We start from the raw sequence: 22,117 nt of genomic DNA on the forward strand, positions 1-22,117 counted from the left end.
TTTTTAATTTTTTATTCTTGGATTCATTTCTTGAGCTAACACTCTAAGCTATATATAAGATGTGAAATTTTGATAGCCTTTCAGTCACTAGGCCTCCACCATTTGATGGCTCCAACTATGCCTATTGGAAAGCCATGATGAGGATTTTCCTCAAATCAATGGATGAGAGTGTATGGCAAGCCACAATGACTGAATGGATCCCACCTACCACTGAAGTGACTGGTATCGATGGTTCAAAATCGATGAGAGTAACACCGTATTTCTCATGGACTACTATTTAGAAAAATGAGAGTAGTGCCAATGCAAAAGTACTAAATGCAATCACTTGCGCACTATCACCAGATGAGTTGAAAAGAATTATATCCTATGATACTGTAAAGCAAGCTTGGGATATTTTAGAAATGACACACGAGGGTACATTAATTGTCAAGAAATCTAAAGTCCAACTCCTCACAACCAAATTTGAGGAAATTCATATAGAAGAAAATGAAATGTTTATGGACTTTTATATAAGATTGAATGACATTGTAAACTCTATGTGGGGTCTTGGCGATAAAATCCCAGAAATTAAAGTGTGTGCAAAGATACTACGCTCACTTCCTGAACGGTTCAACTCTAAGGTAACCGCGATCCAGGAACTTCGTGATACGGACAATATGAGGGTAGAAGAACTAGTTGGTTCTTTACAAACCTATGAGTTAAACTTTGAAGCTCTTAAGGGTAAATTTATCGCTCTTAAATCTTCTAAATATATTTCTTAAGAAAATTCTGAAGATGATATGGCTCTTTTAGCGAAAAAGTTTTATAATATTTTCAAAAGTAAGAAGAAGGTTGATTTTCAAAAATCAAATGATAAGAAAAGATTTAAACCTAAATCTAAAACTTGAAAATCTTTGAAAGATAGTCAATGTTACAACTGCCAAGAATATGGGCATTTAGTAAATAAATGTCCTAAAAAGGACAAATCTAAAAAGAAAGGAATGTTAGCTACTTGGGATGAATCTTCTGTCACTGAAGCCTCTTCTGAATCAGAAGATTCTGGAACTGAGTCGGGCAATGAAGTTAAAGCTCTTATAACTCTAGCTAAGTTCACTTTTTCAACTTATGATGATTCAACTAGTGAAGAAAATCTGAATAGTGATCATGAAATGAAGAAGATCTACAAGAAGCTTATAATGCCCTATACAAGGAAAGTTGTAAAATTGCTATAAAACTAAAACTTTAAAAAGAAAAGTTTTTAAAACTTAAAGAAAATTTTGAGTCACTTGTTTTAGAAAAATCCCATATTTCAGATTGTTTTGAAAAGACTAAAAGTGATTTAGAATTTAAAACCTCCCTGATTGAAAAACTTAAATCTGAAAACGATAAACTTAAGCTTGAAAACTATTCACTTTTGAGTTTAAAGGATACATGGAGGTATGCCCAAGGAGATCCAAAGTTTGAAAAACTTCTATCCAGATTTAAAAAATGTGGTAACAGATCCGGGTTGGGCTATGATAAGAATATACCTTCTAAACAGAAGAATTCTCCTCCTAAGTTTGTGAAGGGAGAAACCTCTAACTCAAAAGGGAAAAGTATTAATCAAAGTTTCTCTAAAAATGCTAAAACTTTTCAAAAACCTAAAAGCAATTATGTCAACTATAGAACTCAAATCTAAAATCCTTTAGCTAAAAAAATAGTTGATTTGTTTAAGGAGCTCTTAAAATCTAACTCAGTAGGTCATTCTTACAACAACAGACAAAAGAAGACCAACTATATTCCTAAACACAACAGTTATGAAATGGGTTCCTAAGGTTACTTGCTTGGTTGCCCACACTGCTTTCAAAGCTGAAAGCCATTCAAAGTGGTACCTTGATAGTGGGTGCTCCAGGCATATGATAGGCGACAAGGCTTTATTTACCGATCTTAAAGATATGACTAATGGGTCAGTCACATTTGGTGATGGTAGCAACTGCAAGATTATTGGCCAAGGTACGGTTTAACTCTATAACCTCCCTTTGTTTAAAAATGTTTTATACATTGAAGGATTAAAATACAATCTGTTAAGCATATCTCAAATATGCGATAACAATCATAGTGTAAGATTTTCTAACTAAGGTTGTGAAATTCTAAATAATAAGGGTTCAGTAATATTAACTGGTCGTAGAACTTCTAAAAACTACTATATTGTTAGTGAATCCAGTTCATCTAGTCAAACGTGTTACATGGTCCACACCGATGAGACTGATTTGTGGCATAAACGTCTTAGACATGTACACTACCGTAATTTGTATAGACTGAGCAAAAGAGAACTTATAAGAGGTCTACCTAAATTACAAAAAATAGATAAAATATGTGGTGAATGCCAGATTGGCAAGCAAACTAGGAGCTCTCACAAGAAGGTGAATTCCAATGCCACATCAAGACCACTCAAGCTTCTCCATATGGATTTAATAGGACCAACCAGGATGGAGAGTCGAGGTGGCAAAAAATACATACTGGTGATCGTGGATGATTATACCAGATTCACTTGGGTAGCTTTCTTAAGGGATAAATCAGAAACCCTTGAGGAAGTAAAAAAGAGTTCTTAAACGGATCTAAACGAAAAAATGTTCTCAAGTCTGTAAGATCCGTAGTGATCATAGATTTGAATTTGAGAATAGCAGTTTTGAGAAATTTTGTAGCGATCAGGGAATATCGCATGAATTCTCTACACCCAAAACTCCACAACAAAATGGAATTGTAGAAAGAAAAAATAGGAGTGCTTCAAGAAACAATTAATGTAATGTTGAATAGTATGAAGCTATCTAAACATTTTTAGGCTGAATTCGTAAATTCTGCATGCTATATAATCAATTGGGTCTATACGAGAAAGTCAAACTGCAAGACAACTTATGAGATGTGGTTGCATAAGAAGCCTATTGTCAAATACTTTCGAGTTTTTGGCAACAAGTGTTATATTCTACGCGACCGTGAAAATCTGAAAAAGTTTGACACTAAAAGTGATGATGGGATCTTTTTAGGATATTCTTTAAACAGTCGTGCATATCGTGTTCTAAACAACAAGACCGGTGTGATTCAAGAGTCCATTAATGTGGTCATTGATGATCACTTGAATACACCTGCCCCTAGTTCAGATAATGATGAAGTTCTTTTAATTGACAAACCAGATACTTCATCAAGTCAAAATAATTCTGAATTAAGGACTGTCAAAGATTATTTAACCACTCAAATTCTTGGAAACCTTCTCACTGGTGTGCGCACTCGTAGAAAATTAGAAGACATATGTAACTATGTGTGTTTTACATCCCAGATTGAACCTGTAAACGTAAAAGAAGCTCTTTCTGACGAAAACTGGATAGTAGCTATGCAGGAAGAACTTAATCAGTTTGTTCGAAATGATGTCTGGTACCTTGTTCCTAGACCTATAGATAAACATATTATTGGAACAAAGTGAATTTTCAAAAATAAGTCTGATGAACTTGGGAATATTATTTGAAACAAGGCAAGACTGGTTGTACAAGGGCAAACTCAAATAGAAGGGATTAATTACGATGAAACCTTTGCCCCAGTTGCTCGCCTTGAATCAATCAGACTTTTTATATCCATTGCATGCTTTAGAAAGTTTAAAATTTATCAAATGGATGTAAATAGTGTCTTTTTGAATGGTGATTTACATGAAGAAGTATATGTTAAACAACCTACAGGGTTTGAAGACCCTAAGTTTACTAATCATGTATACCGTCTTAAAAAAGCTCTACATGGTCTAAAACAAGCTCCCAAGGCATGGTACGAAAAATTGACTAAGTTTTTACTAAGTTATAATTTTTAAATGGGTAGTGTCGATAAGACGCTCTTTGTTAAGAAACATAACGATGATATCTTAATGGTTCAGATCTATGTTGATGATATTATTTATGGATCAACATGTACTAACATGACTGTTGAGTTTGCAGATTTAATGAAATCTAAGTTCGAAATGAGCATGGTTGGGGAATTAAATTATTTCCTAGGGTTGCAAGTAAAACAACAACCTAACGGTATTTTTATTTCTCAAACCAAGTATGCCTTGAACTTGATTAAAAAGATCGGATTTGAGAATGGTAAGAATTTTATTACTCCTATGAGTACAACTCTAAGACTCTCAAAGGACTCTACAGTTAAAGATGTGGATCCTAAATTGTATAGAAGTATGATTGGTAGTTTACTTTATTTAACTGCTAGTAGACCTGATATTGCTTTAAGTATTGGTATTTGTACTAGATATCAGTCTAACCCTAAAGAGTCACATCTAACTGCAGTTAAGCAGATTATTCGATATGTCGCAAGTTCAGTAAATTTAGGTCTTTGGTATCCATATGATACTAGTGTTCAGTTGGCTGGGTACACTGATGCTGATTGGGCTGGGAATATCGATGAGAGGAAATCAACCAGTGGTGGTTGTTTTTATATTGGAAATTGTTTAGTCTCTTGGTTTAGTAAGAAGCAAAGTTTTGTATCACTCTCAACTGCTGAGGCTGAATACATTGCAGCTGAAAATGCATGTACTCAGCTTGTTTAGATGAAACGTATGTTAAGTGATTACGGAATAACACAAGATTCTATGGTCTTATATTGTGATAATTCCAGTGCAATAAATATTTCTAAAAATCCAATCCAGCATTCACGTACCAAGCACATTGACATTGGGTATCATTACATTCATGAATTATTGAAAGATAAAATAATATCTTTGGAATACATTCTGATCGAGACTCAACTTGCTGACATTTTCACTAAATCGCTCGACAAAAGCAGGTTTAGTAAATTGAAATTTGATCTTGGTATGTGCAATTTAAATTAAATATTCTTGCATACTTGTATCATACTGTGTGTGTGTGTGTGTATGATAATTTAATGGCTTAAGTTTCAAATTTTTATGAAAAATGCTTATTTTTGTCGGTACACGACCAGTCATGTGTGCACTGAACCAGTCGTGTCAGGACTGGTCGAGCACATCCATGACTCGTCGTAAAACTCGATGGATCTTTTAAAATTGGGGAAAACCTTTTCTTCTTCATTTCCACTTTTCTCTCCAACAAGCCGACGCCCGACCAGTCGTACCCACCTTCATTGTTCTTCAAGGTTAGTGGGTTTTATGCATTTTTCTTATAGATTCTAGTTAATAATATTACTTCATTTTTACTCTTGGAGTAATCTATTTGATCTTTCATTGCAATTTTGGAATTTTCTTTTGAAAAATCTAATCTATCAAAACTCCACTTCAAATCTTTTGTATCTATTTGTTTCTTTGAGTCTTGGATTGCGAATGGATGTTAAGGGAAAAAAGAAAACTTCTCGTGGTCCATCGTCTTCTAGATCAACTTTTATCACTCAACGCCATCTTCGGTCACCCGAAAATGATCCCTCTGATGTACGAGATTTGCGTATGCACAAAGTCATTGTTGAACGTCTTGTTGATCTTAACTATATTACTCATTTTGGTATCCTACCTCTACTCCAATCTGTAGGATGGGATAACATCTTACATTGGGGTGGGCCTGCATACCAATCTATTGCTCAATCCATGTTTGCATGCATTTCTTATTTTTCTAGTGAGAATTTATCATTTAAAATTGATGCTAGAGAAGGTCCATTTGATGTAGATCGTCATCTAATTGCTGACCTTATGGACATTCCTGTTAATGATGAGGGTATTCCCATTCATACTTTAGCTGAAAAACCCTCAGAATTAGAAAAGCGCATGCCCACTAGAGAACTGTGTAATATGGATGTGCAATGGACTCATAAAGGGAATGTGCTCCCCTCAAAGTATTTGTTATCCAGATATAGGGTTCTTCACAGAATATTTATTTCAAATTTGTACTCGCGTTCTGGTAACAAAACAGAACTAACTGCTTTTATGGTTCATGTTTTGCATTCTGTCATCTCTGGTGTAAACATCTGTCTGACTTCTTTAATTTGTCATTCCATCATTCAGTTTTGTCTCCATCCAGGTCATAGTGATATTCCATTTGCCTATCTTATGACTATTTTAGCCACTCACATGCTCATGGCTATGCCTGTTGGAGAGGCACCTATCCATCATCTTATATTCAACAATACAAATATTAACAACATGAAATTGGAATTGGCTCCTGGCCAAGTGGATGTTGGTGGTAGTGGTGCTGAAGCAGGGAATGAAGCAGAAGCTGGGAATCTTCCTCCTGATGATGGCTTAAATTTTAAAATTTTAAGATTTTATGGTCTTAAATGATCCGGGTTTTCAGCCTTCTGATGTTGATGAGAGGTTGAATTCTCTTAAGGAAGAGATAGCTCAATTACGTGTAACACAATCATCTCAATTTGCTTATCTGCGCAAGTATATGAGGCGCGTTACTAAGGGTTTACACAAAATTGATCCATCTATTCCTGCTCTCTCTTCTGGATCTGACTAAATGTTTTTCTCTAATAGTCTGTAATAACTTCAATACTTCTTTGCTTTCTCTCAGTTTGTAAGACTGTTTTTTTATCTATCTTTAGATTGAACTGGATTATGATATGTGGATTTTACTTGTGCTTATCTTTTTCTCCTATCTTGCCTAGTTATTTCATCTATTACTCTCCTATTTACTATTCTTGTCCATTTATTCTTCCTTTGTCATTTTGTGACAAAAAGTGGGAGAAAATTTTAGTTTGATTATTTATGGTTATAAAATGGAGATGGATATGGTTTAGTAGCAGCAATAGCAGATTTATAATTTTTTATGTATGCTACTCAGGGGGAGTAAGTATAGAGGAGTGCCTCTAGATGAATGTTGTATGTTAGTTTATAACAACTGGTGCATGATTCTTTGTTAAGTATGTTTTGTGCTCCTCTTATTTTTATTTGAATGTGTTTTATCACAAATTTGACAAAGGGGGAGATTGTAAGTGCTATAGTCTCATGCTCCTTTGGTTGTCAAATTCTGTTGTGCCAAAACCTTTATATGTGTCTTGTATAGTTTGTTGTTATATGAATGTTCAAGACACTGCATCAATGCTTCAAGTCAAGTATGGTGATCTACTTTAAGAAATGTAAGGTCATGTACTTGGTCCTCTTCTGTAAGCTTCAATATTCAGAACTACATCGATAAGAAGAGTGCTTGTTCAAGTCTAAAGAAGATGTTCAACTCAAAATGAAGTACAACCTAAGAAGACAAATCCAAGCTTTAAAAGATCTCAAGATCAAGCTACATCAAGTAAAGATCTTAAGCTTCATAAGGTTCAAAGGTCAACCATCTTCTAATTGAATGAAGTTTCAATGTTCATATTTCATGTCCCAAGTATGATAGATCTTAGTTTGACCTTAGGGTAGGCCATTTTGTATACATAATTCAAGTTGAATCTTTTTATATAATTTTGGTATGTTCTAAGACTAGTCCTGGACCTTGTTCGACTAGTCTTAGCACTGGTTCGACCAATCCAAGAAATTCCATGACCAGTCCTAAGTTGTTGTAATTTTTTTGAAATTTTTTGGTTATGCTACGACTTGTCCTGAGACCTGGTCGACCGGTCGTGTGAACAGTGCACGACTCGTCCCACAACTAGTCCTGGTTCTACGACTCGAACTGCAACAACCAATCCTGGTTTCCTACGACTAGTCCTGGGTCTGCCACGACCGATCGTGGATGGTCTAAGACCAGTCATGGACAGCTTAAGACTAGTCGTAGAATGGTTTTTTCAGATAGTACTCAAAATTTCAAAATGTCGTTGGTTCTACGACCAGTTGAAGTGTTTTCAAGACCAGTCATAGACGAGGTTTTAGCATCTATAAATAGAGCACGAATTTCAGAGATTGATAACTCAATTCAAGAAAATTCAAGGCTTCACTCTGAGATAAGTTTATGTTCATTTTAAGCTACTTTGTGCTTATTTAATATTCTCTTTTTGTTAGCTTATGCATTTGATTTTATTTTTACATTCCAATCTGATTTGAAAGAGGAATTTCTGTATTCCGTCTTCTTGGAATCAAAATCAAATAAAGCTAAGCCCAACTGGTTTAATTTAAAATCAGTTAGAACCTAGAACCATTTTAAAGTGAGTATTGGACATTGAACTTCTACTCCGATTAGTTCTTCTGGGCTGCTTCAAAGAAAAGGAGAAATCCAGGTATTTTACATTATTGTAATTTACATTCTTTTTGGTTTCTTTTGGGATTCACCAGAAAAATCTCATTGTACTGGTTTTCTGAGGAAATCCAGAAAACTCAGAAAGAGGAGTTTTTGAATTGTGTAAGCCCATTTAAAAGACACAATTGTGAAGGTTTTAGGTGAACCTGTGAAACCTATTTTGATAGTGAACACTGATATCCCCTATGTGAGGATATTAGGAGTGGAGCAGCTGTGTGGCTATTGTTTAACAGTTGGTGTACACACAGGCGAACCACTATAATTTCTTGTGTCGTGTGATTTGAATGTTTGTTTAATTTCTATATCTTTTATCATTCAGATTTGGGAGATGTATGTGTGGATGTGAATGTTGTAATATTTACATTTCTAGCATTGTGGGAATGTTGTAATAGTTTAGAATTTATTTCTTGCTATTTCTTTTATTTCCTTTTCAGTTTGAGTTTTTGATACAAAGAACGTTCTAGAAATAAGGTTGTCCTGTAATAAACCCTTGGTTTTTATGGTGTAAGGTTGTCCTTAGAACAACATTTGTATCAACGTCTCAATACTTGATTATTAAGGCTGCTTTTTATTTCAGCATTGTGAATTGATTTCCTTTATTTGGCTATCATACTCTTTTACTCTACTGTTATTATTTTAACTTGGCGTAGTCCTATTCACCCCCCCCCCCCCCTCTAGGACATATAGCTAGGCCATTTCAGTATCCCACTACAAAGAGTGCTTTTACTAATTGGCACAATGCTTGGTTTTGTTAATAAAGTAAAAAAATAAATAAATCAAATTATGTCTTTATTTAGTCAAGGTCTTAATTGGGTCACTAAAATTAGGGTTGTTACTGTTCTCAACCCCAAGTGTAGGGTCGCGATATAGTAATAATCTCGGTGAGACCGAGGTCGAATCCACAGGGACTAATCTTATGTGTATTCTGAAAGTAACTAGAACTAGAACTAGAAAAAGATGTGAATCTAATTCTGAAGTAATTGAGAGAGTAATTGTGATTAAGTAATTAAAACGTGTAAATTTAAAGTTGGGAATTAAGGTTTTCAAGGATCCACTTGTAGCAATCAGGGGGATACTATGCTTGATTTAAAGACACAACTAGAATTAGAGTCCTATCTTATCCAGTTGGAAGGAGAGACAGTCAGATTTCTGAACTTCTCATGAATCAAATCATTAAAGAAGTAGAATTGGGAAGATTGGAAGGGATTCTGTCACCTAACCATGCCATGGGACGATGGCAAACAACAGGATTTACCAATCCATCAATCTCAAAATAGGAATGGACGATATTCAAAGCTATTGCAGATCTATTGTAATTTGTCATAACAAACCATTAAAAACTAAAAATATTCCATATATTCAAACTAGAATCAAAGAGAATTCAACATAAACATGGATCAAAGTAATACAAGCATCCCATCACGCTACAAGCTTCACTTCTTAGCCCTAGCTAAGAGGTTTAGTCAACCATAGACATGATTGAACTAAAATCTCTTAAGAAAAACATAAAAACAACTAAGGAAAAGGAAGAAAAACTCTTGGTGATGTCTTCTCCACGTTTTTGCTCCACTCCTCAAACCCTAGAAGATGCCTAGGGATGCCTTAGGGACTCCTATTTATAGTTTTGCAACTCTAACTTTCGTACCAAGTTGGAAAAATCTAGAAACTGCCTCAAATTTACGCAGTCCATGTGGTGTCTGCGTAACCTTAGATGAGTCGAGGAATTCGTTCAACTGGTTGAGGATGACTGGAATTTAAAGGATTTTGTCGCTAGAGTTTGAGTCGAGGAATCTTCGACTAGTCGAGGGACTAGTCGAAGGAGGTAGATTTTTAGGATTCCTTTTTATCTTTCCAAGTCTTCAATGCTCCTCATTCCTCACTTGGTTTTCTTAGATCTTTGGCATGTAAATTCTTCATTCTTGGTCTCATAAGATCCATCCTTGACCTTGGTGATTCTTGAGCATTAAATCCATGCTTATAACATCCTTTTTCAATCCAAGCCCTTAAATTCACCTTGCAACATAAACATGATTAAAATAAAACATTAAGCATTATCATGTTTATAAAACCAAGTAATAAATGAGGTCCAATATGTAATATTTGACCCTCAAAAGTTACATTCAACATTCAAGGCACCATCATGAAATTGACTAGCTGGACTTTGCCCTCATTACGGGTCTAAGGTTTGGACTTGTTAGATCAAATGAGTTTGGAGAGGGTCAAACAATCGGGAAAAAGAAAAGAAAGAGAATTAGGGAGGCTTACTTGAAAAAAGGAAGTGTAATGAAGGATGATTTGAAAGAAGCTTATCTCTCTCTCTCTCTCTCTCTCTCTCTCTCTCTCTCTCTGCGGAAAAAAATACGAGGATGTGATGAAGCTGGCCCTTCTAATTTGCATGGAGAATCTAGTAGTTGCATCTCCACAAAAGAATAATTGTGTAGATAAGTACGTTAAAAAGGTCAATGACTTAGATCAATTCAATCGTAACCTATGGGGCAGTGTGGAGTACAAATATTTGAGGGATGAAGCTAATCATGCAATTAGCCGTGTTGACAAGAACGTGAGTACCCCTTTTATACAATATCTATGGATACACGTATATGATACATCTAATTTATTGTTGTCCCCATTTAGAGAGTATATTTCTTTGGTTGTTTCTTCTTTTCTAAATATTCTTTACATGTCCCGACTAATGTTTAATGTATCATATTGTCGGATAAATAGATATGGACATATGAGCGATTCCCTAAGTTATCGACCGATAAGGGGTGGGTTGTAAGAAGAGTTACTGTCCGAATCCCTAAACCACTCAATTGGAATCCTTACATAGTAGGTCAGTATGAATCCATCTCAAGGGTCTTCAAGACCATGCTAGTAAGGCTAATTCGTTATTATTACATTATAAGAATGCATTATGGTTATATATTGTAAATAATAGATCACTATTACTTCTGCAGGTGGTGATTGCTCCAGAGCTTACACAGACGGAGATGGAAGAAGAGAACGGAGTCATTAAAATCCTCAAAGATGAGGCTTATATGAAGGACTGGGCTCTACAGTTAGAAGTTAGGACAAAGGAGTCGGTGAAAGAGGTTGTCTAGAAATACGTCACTGAGAAGAAATTAGAGAAAAGAAGTGAAAGAAGAAGTGAAAAGGGAGTTGAAGAAGTCCGGGAAAAAGAAGTTGAAGAGGAAGGAAGAGGAGTTGAGAGAGGAAGTGTAAGAGGTAGTTAGAGATATATGGACTTAGGAGAGGAAATGAGAGAGAACCTAAGAGAGGGAGAGAGAGGGAAATGAGAGAGGAATAAGTTGAGGAAGTGAGAGGGAAATAAAGTGAAACATCGAAACTAGAGATGAATTTTTGTATCTCAATCGAGGAATTGGCGACAAAAGTATTCAATCAAAATAAGAAAACAAGACTCGTTTTAAAAAATTTTGATCATAAACTTAAGAGCATCAGGAAAGATGTACAGGAATTAAGAGAGGAGATGAAACACATTGACGTATTGGGAGAGGAAATGAAGGATCTCAAGGAAAAGAATGCTTCATTACGTGAACAGATAAAGCTCTTGAGGGAGAAGTTTCATGCTGATAAGGTATGTGAAATTGCATTTGGTTTGATTTTTAATAACACATTATGAATTACATATCTAATATGTGATTCAATATAGGCTATCGGCCCATCGTTACGATACATGGAGGATGCTCATTCCAAGCTATCCATGGACACAAACGAGGCTGCTAATCAATCTACAGATATAGATGAGGCGGGTTGAAATCACGCGATTGTAGATGAGGCTATTGGTTAACCTACAGTTATGGACGAGGCTGCTAGCTAGCCTACAGTTATGGATGATGCAGGGGCAGTTAGCAGACATAGCTGAGAGTAGCCAGCACATGGATGTTGACGAGGTGGGTGGGCAGGTTGCGACCGACTTATATGTTACTCTGATTATGGATGTGCAAAGGTTCCAACGCAATGCACCCCCATCGAAATGGGTATCCTCCCCTTACATGGTTCCATGTTCCTCTCTTACATCAATCCTCTTGAGGGATATGTGGATTTGCATAGATCTCTGATAGATGAAGAATACAATGTTTTGAAACTTATAAGGTAGATGTAGTGGCTTCCATGAATTAATCACATAATCACATATACGACTTAAACCCCTAGGTCAATTCTGAAATAAGTGTATATCCTTCTTTTTGTTTAATTAATATGGGACATGTACTATGTGACTAGGTACATGTTTTATGACACATTTTCTCAATATGTAGGGCATTAATCTATACTTATACTACTTGACCAAGCATCGACTTCAATTTCCCTATGCTTGACCATAAGATTGCGCATTCATGCCAACTTTTTTTATGGTATTGTAAAATTCCAACTTGTAGTTTAATGTTTTTTAATAATATTTACTTATTGGTGTTTCTAACAATATTTTGGTATTATAATACAAAATCATAGAGTCTTAGTTGCAATTATTGCGTAATTATGGTGCCAGTATCTACAATGATAGACATATTATGAAGATCAAAAAATTCAATGACAACCTTATGTCTATGGCTGAGGTTGTCGGTCACCAGAAGCCATGGTGGAGATATGAAATGGTAAGCCCTTATTTGCATATATACTTAGACTAAATGATATTATTCTTTTGAGAAATGTATGTCTTAATTATTTTTTTATTTATTGTGCTTGATAGTTTTACGTACTTTTGAATGCAAGACAACAACATTGATTTTGGGTGTCATTTACCCAAGAAGGAGAGAGGTTGTTTTTGTTGACAGCGCATACAGTAAATGGAAAGGCAAGAATGATTTGTATGCGGCACAATTGACAGAATGGTTAAGGTGGCTGTTCCATATTCTTGACAGTAGGAATGCTTTTTGTGAGAGCTGATGGAAAGTGAGGATGATAAATGATAAATAGAGGTAAGTGAATGGGGATGATTGTGGCATCTTCATGCTCAAATAGATAGATTTTTTTTGTAGCAGAAGTAAAATTGACTTTGCACCCATAAGTAGACATTTAAATAGTCTACATTCACTATTGTATATTTTATGTTTTGTTTTAATCCTTTTTTTTTTGTACAATGATATCCTTGAATTTCAAAAGACCAACGCATACGACTGTCTAGAATACAAAATGAACTTTGAAGTTGCATACTTCTTGGCTAAACGACCAAGAAGAAGAAATCTTTCAATAAAAAAAACCAAAACAATGACTTTAATGTTGTTGTAAATTAGATTTTAATGACTTTAATGACTTTCAGATGCATTATATAATAATTGTGTATGAATGTATATGATGGATGGAAGGATGATGTCGATGAATGGTGATATATAAATATAGGATGGATGAATGATGTCGATAAATGTGAAAGATGAGCTATTGATGTCCTAGAAAGGGGGGGTGGGGGGTGAATAGGACTATGCCAAATTCTTTGAAATAATATGGAATAAATAATCTAAATAGCACAAAGTATTGAAACCTTGATTCCAAATAATTCGTAGGACAACTTTCACCTAGTATTTTATGCAAGACAACCTCATATCATGGCATCTTTGAAATCAAACTTTCAAACAAGAAAGAGGCAAAAAAATCAAATAAAACAATTACCGCAAATGCCCAAGAGTTATTGTGGTTCGGTGCTTAAACCCACACCTACTCCACTCCTAAAATTACTATCCTCGTAATTTTGGCTTTCATAATTTTATGGTTTTCACAGGTTCACCTTAACAACCTCTTACAATTCTTATGATTTTCATGGGCTATCACAACAAAACTCCCTTTGTGATTTTCACGGGCATACCATAAATCAACACCCAGATTTCTGGGCTATCTCCGAAAAACTCAAATATATCAATAATAATAACAACTGTACTTATCTTCATATTACAATTTGAAGATGTAGTCGAGGCTTGAAGCAGTGATCTTCTTTCTTGAGTGTTGATGAGGAAGTATATGCTCAACTAGAAAGAATATAGGGATTTAATGTATTTTAAGGAATAAAAACCCTAACTACTGCAAATTTAATTCTCTATTTCTCAAGTAGAGTATAAATTACTTTCTAATTGTATTTAACACTAACTTGAGAAATAGAATTGAATACGCTAAATAAAAATAATAATTATCACACATATAGCTTGGGGAGCACCTGAGTTTCTCTCAAACTTAAAGAAGATTTATCACTGATTTTCGTTGTAGAAATGAATGAGAGAAGGTATCCATTTATAACTAAATGATTTGGAAATTCAGTCAACCAAAAAATAAGTTCGGCTAGCCGAATTCCAACGATTCTGTTCCAACGGCTATCGGATTGCGCAAGATAAGATTTATTAAAAATTCGATTGGTCAAATCCTTTGAAATCTGAAAGTTCCATTACTGAAAACTTGACTTGAGACACCTTTGGGCAAGCCCAATCACAAGTTGGGTTGGTCAAACTTGCAATAGTTTTTCTGAGTATTGATGTAAACTTGGCCAAGTGAGGTTGGGTTAGCCGAAGTAAGTTGGGTTGGCCGAACTTCAGTACACTTACACTGTAAATTAAACATTTTAATAAATTTTCAAAAGGACCTAACCTAAGGTTTTTCTAGGGTTATATAACCTGGTGGTTGGCATATACAGAGATCTTAAACTTGAAACCATGCCAATGTCTTTATGTCTTGAGATGTTGAGCCGATCTTGAGCCGATTTTAATGAGATGTCATAGAGGATTGAAGTGTACTTGAAATCTAACCAGTATTTTGTCTATGAAATTGATAACTCCAAGTGTGCTTAAAATACAAGCACTTACAATCTCCCCCTTTGTCAATTTCGTGACAAAATACATATACATACATACACATCATATCATACCATACAAACATATATTAAACATACACATCTCATGGACACATCCATCAATTTGAAGCTTTGGTTCAAAAATCATCTATACACCACATGTAGATTAAAAAATCATCTACACTGTAAGACCCGTATCCTAAACCGTACCATTCCATAGATTCCCGCGATCCTCCTTATCAAATTTCGGCGACCTGCGACCTATAATCGGCGTTTGCGCGCGACCTTGGGTCACACCCTGTCAACCTGAGTTGACTCAACTTGAGACTTGTACTTTAGCGACTGCGTCGTCGCTGCTGTTCCAACGCCTTGTCTCACACATCAAGGGGATACTTGGGCTAGGAGTTGTGTGCCTGCGTATATCTCGAGGAAACACCGCGCATTTGCATAGTCCAGGAGAGGAATCTCTACAAAATATCCCATCAATCCTATCAATGTCAAGTACAACACATCACTCAACACATCACCCAATACATCACTCACCCCATCACAACCCATACCTCTCTTACACAACAACCCCAAAAGTCAACATTTCCATCCCATCTCCTCTCTCTCTCTATCCCATACATCACTCCATCCCATCTTCTCTCTCTCTTATTTCTCCCTTCTCTTCCAAGCAACCCAAGGAAAAAAACCCAACGTCCAAGCATTTCTAAGCTCCAAAAGAACCAAGTGTGGCCCACTTCCTAACCCTCTCATCTCCCATCTCAACCCTACATACTTCATCATCTTCCACCAAGATCGAAGCCAAGGAGTTTGGCGTTCCATCAGACCAAGAAGATCAATGGTGGGTGAGCTCGGATCTATAATTTGATTTTTTTTATGATTTAAGAGTCCACATATGGTGGGATCCATCTTAATGTATTTATTGTATCAAAGAGGGGGCCATAGTGGTGGGGTCCCTCCATCATCGCCGATCTCTCTCTCTCTCTCTCTCTCTCTCTCTCTCTCTCTCTCTCTCTGTCCTTCTCTCCCTCTCCCTCTATCTCTCTCTTTGATGATAGAACATGGCCCATGGGATGTATGTTTCGGATCCACACTGTACACGTGCGTGACCAGCATGATATATGTGTTCATTTATGCCATCCGTCTAGCGGCATTATAGCCACTGGACTAACGTCAACATTTGTGGGACCCATGCTATTGGGAAACATGGGCCCCACACATGTGCAGAACCCCATCATGACGTGTGTGCCATCTGCACTATCCATCTGGACGGTGCTGTGAGGGACACCAAGATGTATGGGTTTTATCCTGACCATCTAGCCACCTGGACGTGGTCGTGAACCCCACCATTGATGTTTGTGTTTCATCCATCCATACATCCGGGTGGGGCGCACCATGATATAATATAAATATATATATATATGTATGTATGTATGTATATTATATTATGGTGGGTCCCACGTAGGACCCACCTGTGTGTGGGAAGCCGATTGGCTGATGTACCTTACATCAGCTATATAGCAGATGTATTGACGTCAGCAAGTTGGTGGGGACCACCATAATATCTGTGTTTCTTATCCAAGCCATCCGTACATGCCTGGATGGTCTTGTGGGACCCGTGCATGAGGTATGTGTTGAATCTGCACCATCCAGTGATCTGGACAGTGAGGACCACCATTATGTATTTTTTTAACCACACCATCTAGATGCTTGGACAGTGGAAGCCACCATTGATGTGTGTATTAAATCCAAGCCGTCCATCACATGGGACCCACCATACTGATTGGCGTCAACAAGTTCTGATGTTGAGCCGATCTTGAGCCGATTTTAATGAGATGTCATAGAGGATTGAAGTGTACTTGAAATCTAACCAGTATTTTGTCTATGAAATTGATAACTCCAAGTGTGCTTAAAATACAAGCACTTACAATCTCCCCCTTTGTCAATTTCGTGACAAAATACATATACATACATACACATCATATCATACCATACAAACATATATTAAACATACACATCTCATGGACACATCCATCAATTTGAAGCTTTGGTTCAAAAATCATCTATACACCACATGTAGATTAAAAAATCATCTACACTGTAAGACCCGTATCCTAAACCATACCATTCCATAGATTCCCGCGATCCTCCTTATCAAATTTCGGCGACCTGCGACCTATAATCGGCGTTTGCGCGCGACCTTGGGTCACACCCTGTCAACCTGAGTTGACTCAACTTGAGACTTGTACTTTAGCGACTGCGTCGTCGCTGCTGTTCCAACGCCTTGTCTCACACATCAAGGGGATACTTGGGCTAGGAGTTGTGTGCCTGCGTATATCTCGAGGAAACACCGCGCATTTGCATAGTCCAGGAGAGGAATCTCTACAAAATATCCCATCAATCCTATCAATGTCAAGTACAACACATCACTCAACACATCACCCAATACATCACTCACCCCATCACAACCCATACCTCTCTTACACAACAACCCCAAAAGTCAACATTTCCATCCCATCTCCTCTCTCTCTCTATCCCATACATCACTCCATCCCATCTTCTCTCTCTCTTATTTCTCCCTTCTCTTCCAAGCAACCCAAGGAAAAAAACCCAACGTCCAAGCATTTCTAAGCTCCAAAAGAACCAAGTGTGGCCCACTTCCTAACCCTCTCATCTCCCATCTCAACCCTCCATACTTCATCATCTTCCATCAAGATCGAAGCCAAGGAGTTTGGCGTTCCATTGGACCAAGAAGATCAACAGTGGGTGATTTTGGATCTACACTTTGATTTTTTTTATGATTTAAGAGTCCACATATGGTGGGATCCATCTTAATGTATTTATTGTATCAAAGAGGGGGCCATAGTGGTGGGGTCCCTCCATCATCGCCGATCTCTCTCTCTCTCTCTCTCTCTCTCTCTCTCTCTCTCTCTCTCTGTCCTTCTCTCCCTCTCCCTCTATCTCTCTCTTTGATGATAGAACATGGCCCATGGGATGTATGTTTCGGATCCACACTGTACACGTGCGTGACCAGCATGATATATGTGTTCATTTATGCCATCCGTCTAGCGGCATTATAGCCACTGGACTAACGTCAACATTTGTGGGACCCATGCTATTGGGAAACATGGGCCCCACACATGTGCAGAACCCCATCATGACGTGTGTGCCATCTGCACTATCCATCTGGACGGTGCTGTGAGGGACACCAAGATGTATGGGTTTTATCCTGACCATCTAGCCACCTGGACGTGGTCGTGAACCCCACCATTGATGTTTGTGTTTCATCCATCCATACATCCGGGTGGGGCGCACCATGATATAATATAAATATATATATATATGTATGTATGTATGTATATTATATTATGGTGGGTCCCACGTAGGACCCACCTGTGTGTGGGAAGCCGATTGGCTGATGTACCTTACATCAGCTATATAGCAGATGTATTGACGTCAGCAAGTTGGTGGGGACCACCATAATATCTGTGTTTCTTATCCAAGCCATCCGTACATGCCTGGATGGTCTTGTGGGACCCGTGCATGAGGTATGTGTTGAATCTGCACCATCCAGTGATCTGGACAGTGAGGACCACCATTATGTATTTTTTTAACCACACCATCTAGATGCTTGGACAGTGGAAGCCACCATTGATGTGTGTATTAAATCCAAGCCGTCCATCACATGGGACCCACCATACTGATTGGCGTCAACAAGTTCTGGGGTCCCACATGATGTACGTTCTACCAGTAACATCCACACCATCCATGGCTTAGATGTGGAGGAGCCTAAATGATATGTGTGCTGTATATGCCTGCTGCTGGAGGGAAATTACAAATATCAGATTGATTTAAAATATGGTGGGCCACCACGTGGACCCACCTTTGATGAATATGTTGTATATCCACATTGTCTATTAGGTGGACCACACTACAAAATGCAGTGGAGGATTGAACGCTTACCATTGAAACCATTTGGGTCACAGAAGCTTTGGATTAGTATGAGATTTGCTTTTCCTCTTAATCCAGGTCTTTATGACCTTATGATTAGATTGGTTGGGAAATGAACATTTAGGTGGGCTTACGAATTTTTAAAACCGTGGAAATCATTATCTCCACTGCTATTTACGGTATGGTCTAGATGATCTTCGGTCTTCATCTCCGCTGCTATTTATGGTGTGTCCCATGTCATGCGACCCACTTGATATATGAGGCCCAATGTGATGTATTCAAGGCTCATGGCCGAGGCCCATTAGGATGTATTCAAGGCCCATGGGTGCGGCCCATTGAGATGTATCTGAGGCCCATGGGCGAGGCCCAATGTGATGTATTTGAGGCCCATGGGCGAGGCCCATTGTGATGTACTCGAGGCCCATGGGTGAGGCCCATTGTAATGTATTCGAGGCCCATAGGATGTTGCCATTATATTATATGTGAGGCCCATGAGTGAGCCTTAATATGATGTACGTGCGGCCCGTCACATTGTGTATGAATCCCTTATATGAGGCCATGGGCCCACTATATGTTAGGCTCTATGTGGGCCACTCCTTGGGAGCAATGTTGGTTAAATGTCCACATTGATGGGTAATGATGGTTAAATGTCCTCATTGTGACCTTCCCTTAGGCCTTGTTAGTCCCATTCTCATCATTCTCTAAGTGGGTTGACCCTAGTCATTGGGTCCGATTTGCATGATCCATCTATTCTCATTGGGCTATCCCAAGATGTTGGGCTCCCATTGGTTGTTAGTAGGATTAATTTTTTTATTTTGGAGTCCATCTAGGACTCATTTGGGCCTTAGGGCATCTAGTGGACCATCCAATAATATGGTGAAGGGATCCTTTCCGGATCCTTAGGTTTGTGGGTAGGCCGCTTAGGCCCAACCTTGAGATAAGGGGGAGTACATCATCATCATATAATATGTGTAGTATAGCTCCACGATCCATGCCCATACACATCATATATATGCTTGATATAAGGAGTGATTGATTATAACACATACCATTGGGCAGATTTTTATGGTACTCCCTGATAAGAGGAGTTGCCCACATGAGCGCACGGTACGTGCAAGATTGCTGCATGACTGGATAGTGTGATTCATGCATCTCGCATTGTGTGACATGACTACTATACGCCTTAGCGACATCAGGACCTTAGCCTTCACAGGCGTATCATGGTTGGCAGGATTAGACACTGAAAATTTTATTCTAAATGGGGTGCTATAGATGTCCGTGGGTGAAATTTTCTAAACCCTTATGGTATCAGGAGGTTCCTCCAACGCCTAGATTGAGTGGATGCATGAGTGCCGAGTGCTGAATACCAGGAGGCCTCGCTTTCCACTGTGTCATGGTCAGTTGAAAGGGGGTGCGGCCTTACCCACCTGAGAGGAGGGGGCAAAGCTAGGCTGAGTTTGACCAGCTCAAGGAATGGGTCTTCTATCGATGAACCGGGCCCAATATTGGTAGGTGGATAGTGAGGTCTCTTCCACTCACTTTGTTGCGCATGATGGGGCGACAATCTGGTTTGGAGTGTACTAGACTCCGATGATATTCCAGAGCTGAGCTGTATTAATATATGGACTCATATGAGGATGGGTATGCATGAGTTGCATCTCGCATCGTATGGCCTTGGTATGGCCGACATCATTCATGCCTTGCATCGCATAGCCTTGGTACGGCTAATAGTATTTATGGATTCACTCTGATATTACATAATTGTATTACCACATTGCACACACACTTTCACCACCCTCTAAGCTTTCCATAAGCTTATTCACGACTATTGCATGCAAGTAACGTTGGATTGCAACAGCGCTTAGGCAGGAGCGCATAGCAGATCATCTTGGAGCTTTTGTATATCTTTGTATTTCCCTTTCCATATTGTACTTATAAGTTTTTGATCATAGTGGAAATGTGATAGAGTTGTCGGTTGTTGTTTGTGAGTTATGCTGGGTTATGCTTATTACCAATTAAATACATGTTGAAAATCCTCCTCGTAGGATCCTAGGATTGGAACCTGCCATATGGGTGCTGTGAGTCAAAAGCGGGGTACTACAGAGGCTGTCGGCGCTGGATTCGGCGATCGAAAATTTTATGAGCCCGGTTTTCGAATTTGGGGTGTGACATATACACTACGTGTAACTTCCCTTGAGAAATATACTAAGTTTTTTTTTCCATCCAAACATATTCACAAGATATATCCGTGAAAATTTTCAATTTTACAAGTAAGCATCACATGCATCATCATGTATTACATGCATCAATGCAACACATATGTATAGAATCACTTTCTCCCCATTTTGTCACATTTTGAAAAAGGAAGATGTAATGAAAAGAGCATTATTAGATGGGCAAATGAATGAAGCATAAATGAAATAACCTGATTTAGCATATCATCATCAGAAATCCAAGTCAAGTGTAACAAACAGTGTATCAAAGAGTGTATGAAAGAGTGTCACACCAAACCATCTAAGTATAAAGTTATTACAAACCATAATAAAGAAAATATCACTCTAACTCAGAAGGTTGAAGTTGGAATCTCAGGATCATTAATCTTTAAATTCCTACTAAATTAATGAAAGTACTTTTTAATGTACTTCATGTTATTTTTCTGAGTTTGAGCTAATGACTCTTGAGATACATGCAAAACGTCCACCTTCTCCTCTAAAGTTGACGACCTCTTATGAAATTGAGAGGGATTAGTCAGAATATGTAGCGTCTTCTGATTCTTTCATATCAACAAAATTATCATCCATATTAATGTCCCCTTCCTATGTTTCTTCCTGATTGCCTTGTTGCTTAGGAAGAAGAGATAATCACATCATATTAAGATTAGCATAATTAAATGGCAATTCAGACTCCGATGCTTCAATTGACAGGATTTGAACATGAAATTGCAAAGCAATCGAAGTCATAAGATGTGCGAATGGAAGCAAACTATGTCTAGGATGCAGTCTATACTGAATGATCAATAAACAAATCAAGGAGGATGACAAATACGAACACTAGTGACAATGACGTGAACAACATGAAACATGAAAGGAGTAAGGTCAGTCTTAGTCCCTTCCCTTGGATAAATGTTTGAAGTAAAAATCCAATGAAGGACGTAGTATTTAGGAAATAACCTACTAGTGGGTGGGGCGTTACCGGACCTACATTCTACATTGAAGCCACATAGCACATGGGAAATAAAGTC

The sequence above is a fragment of the Magnolia sinica genome, chromosome 1, assembly GCF_029962835.1.
Source record: "Magnolia sinica isolate HGM2019 chromosome 1, MsV1, whole genome shotgun sequence".
In the NCBI taxonomy this organism is placed as follows: domain Eukaryota; kingdom Viridiplantae; phylum Streptophyta; class Magnoliopsida; order Magnoliales; family Magnoliaceae; genus Magnolia; species Magnolia sinica.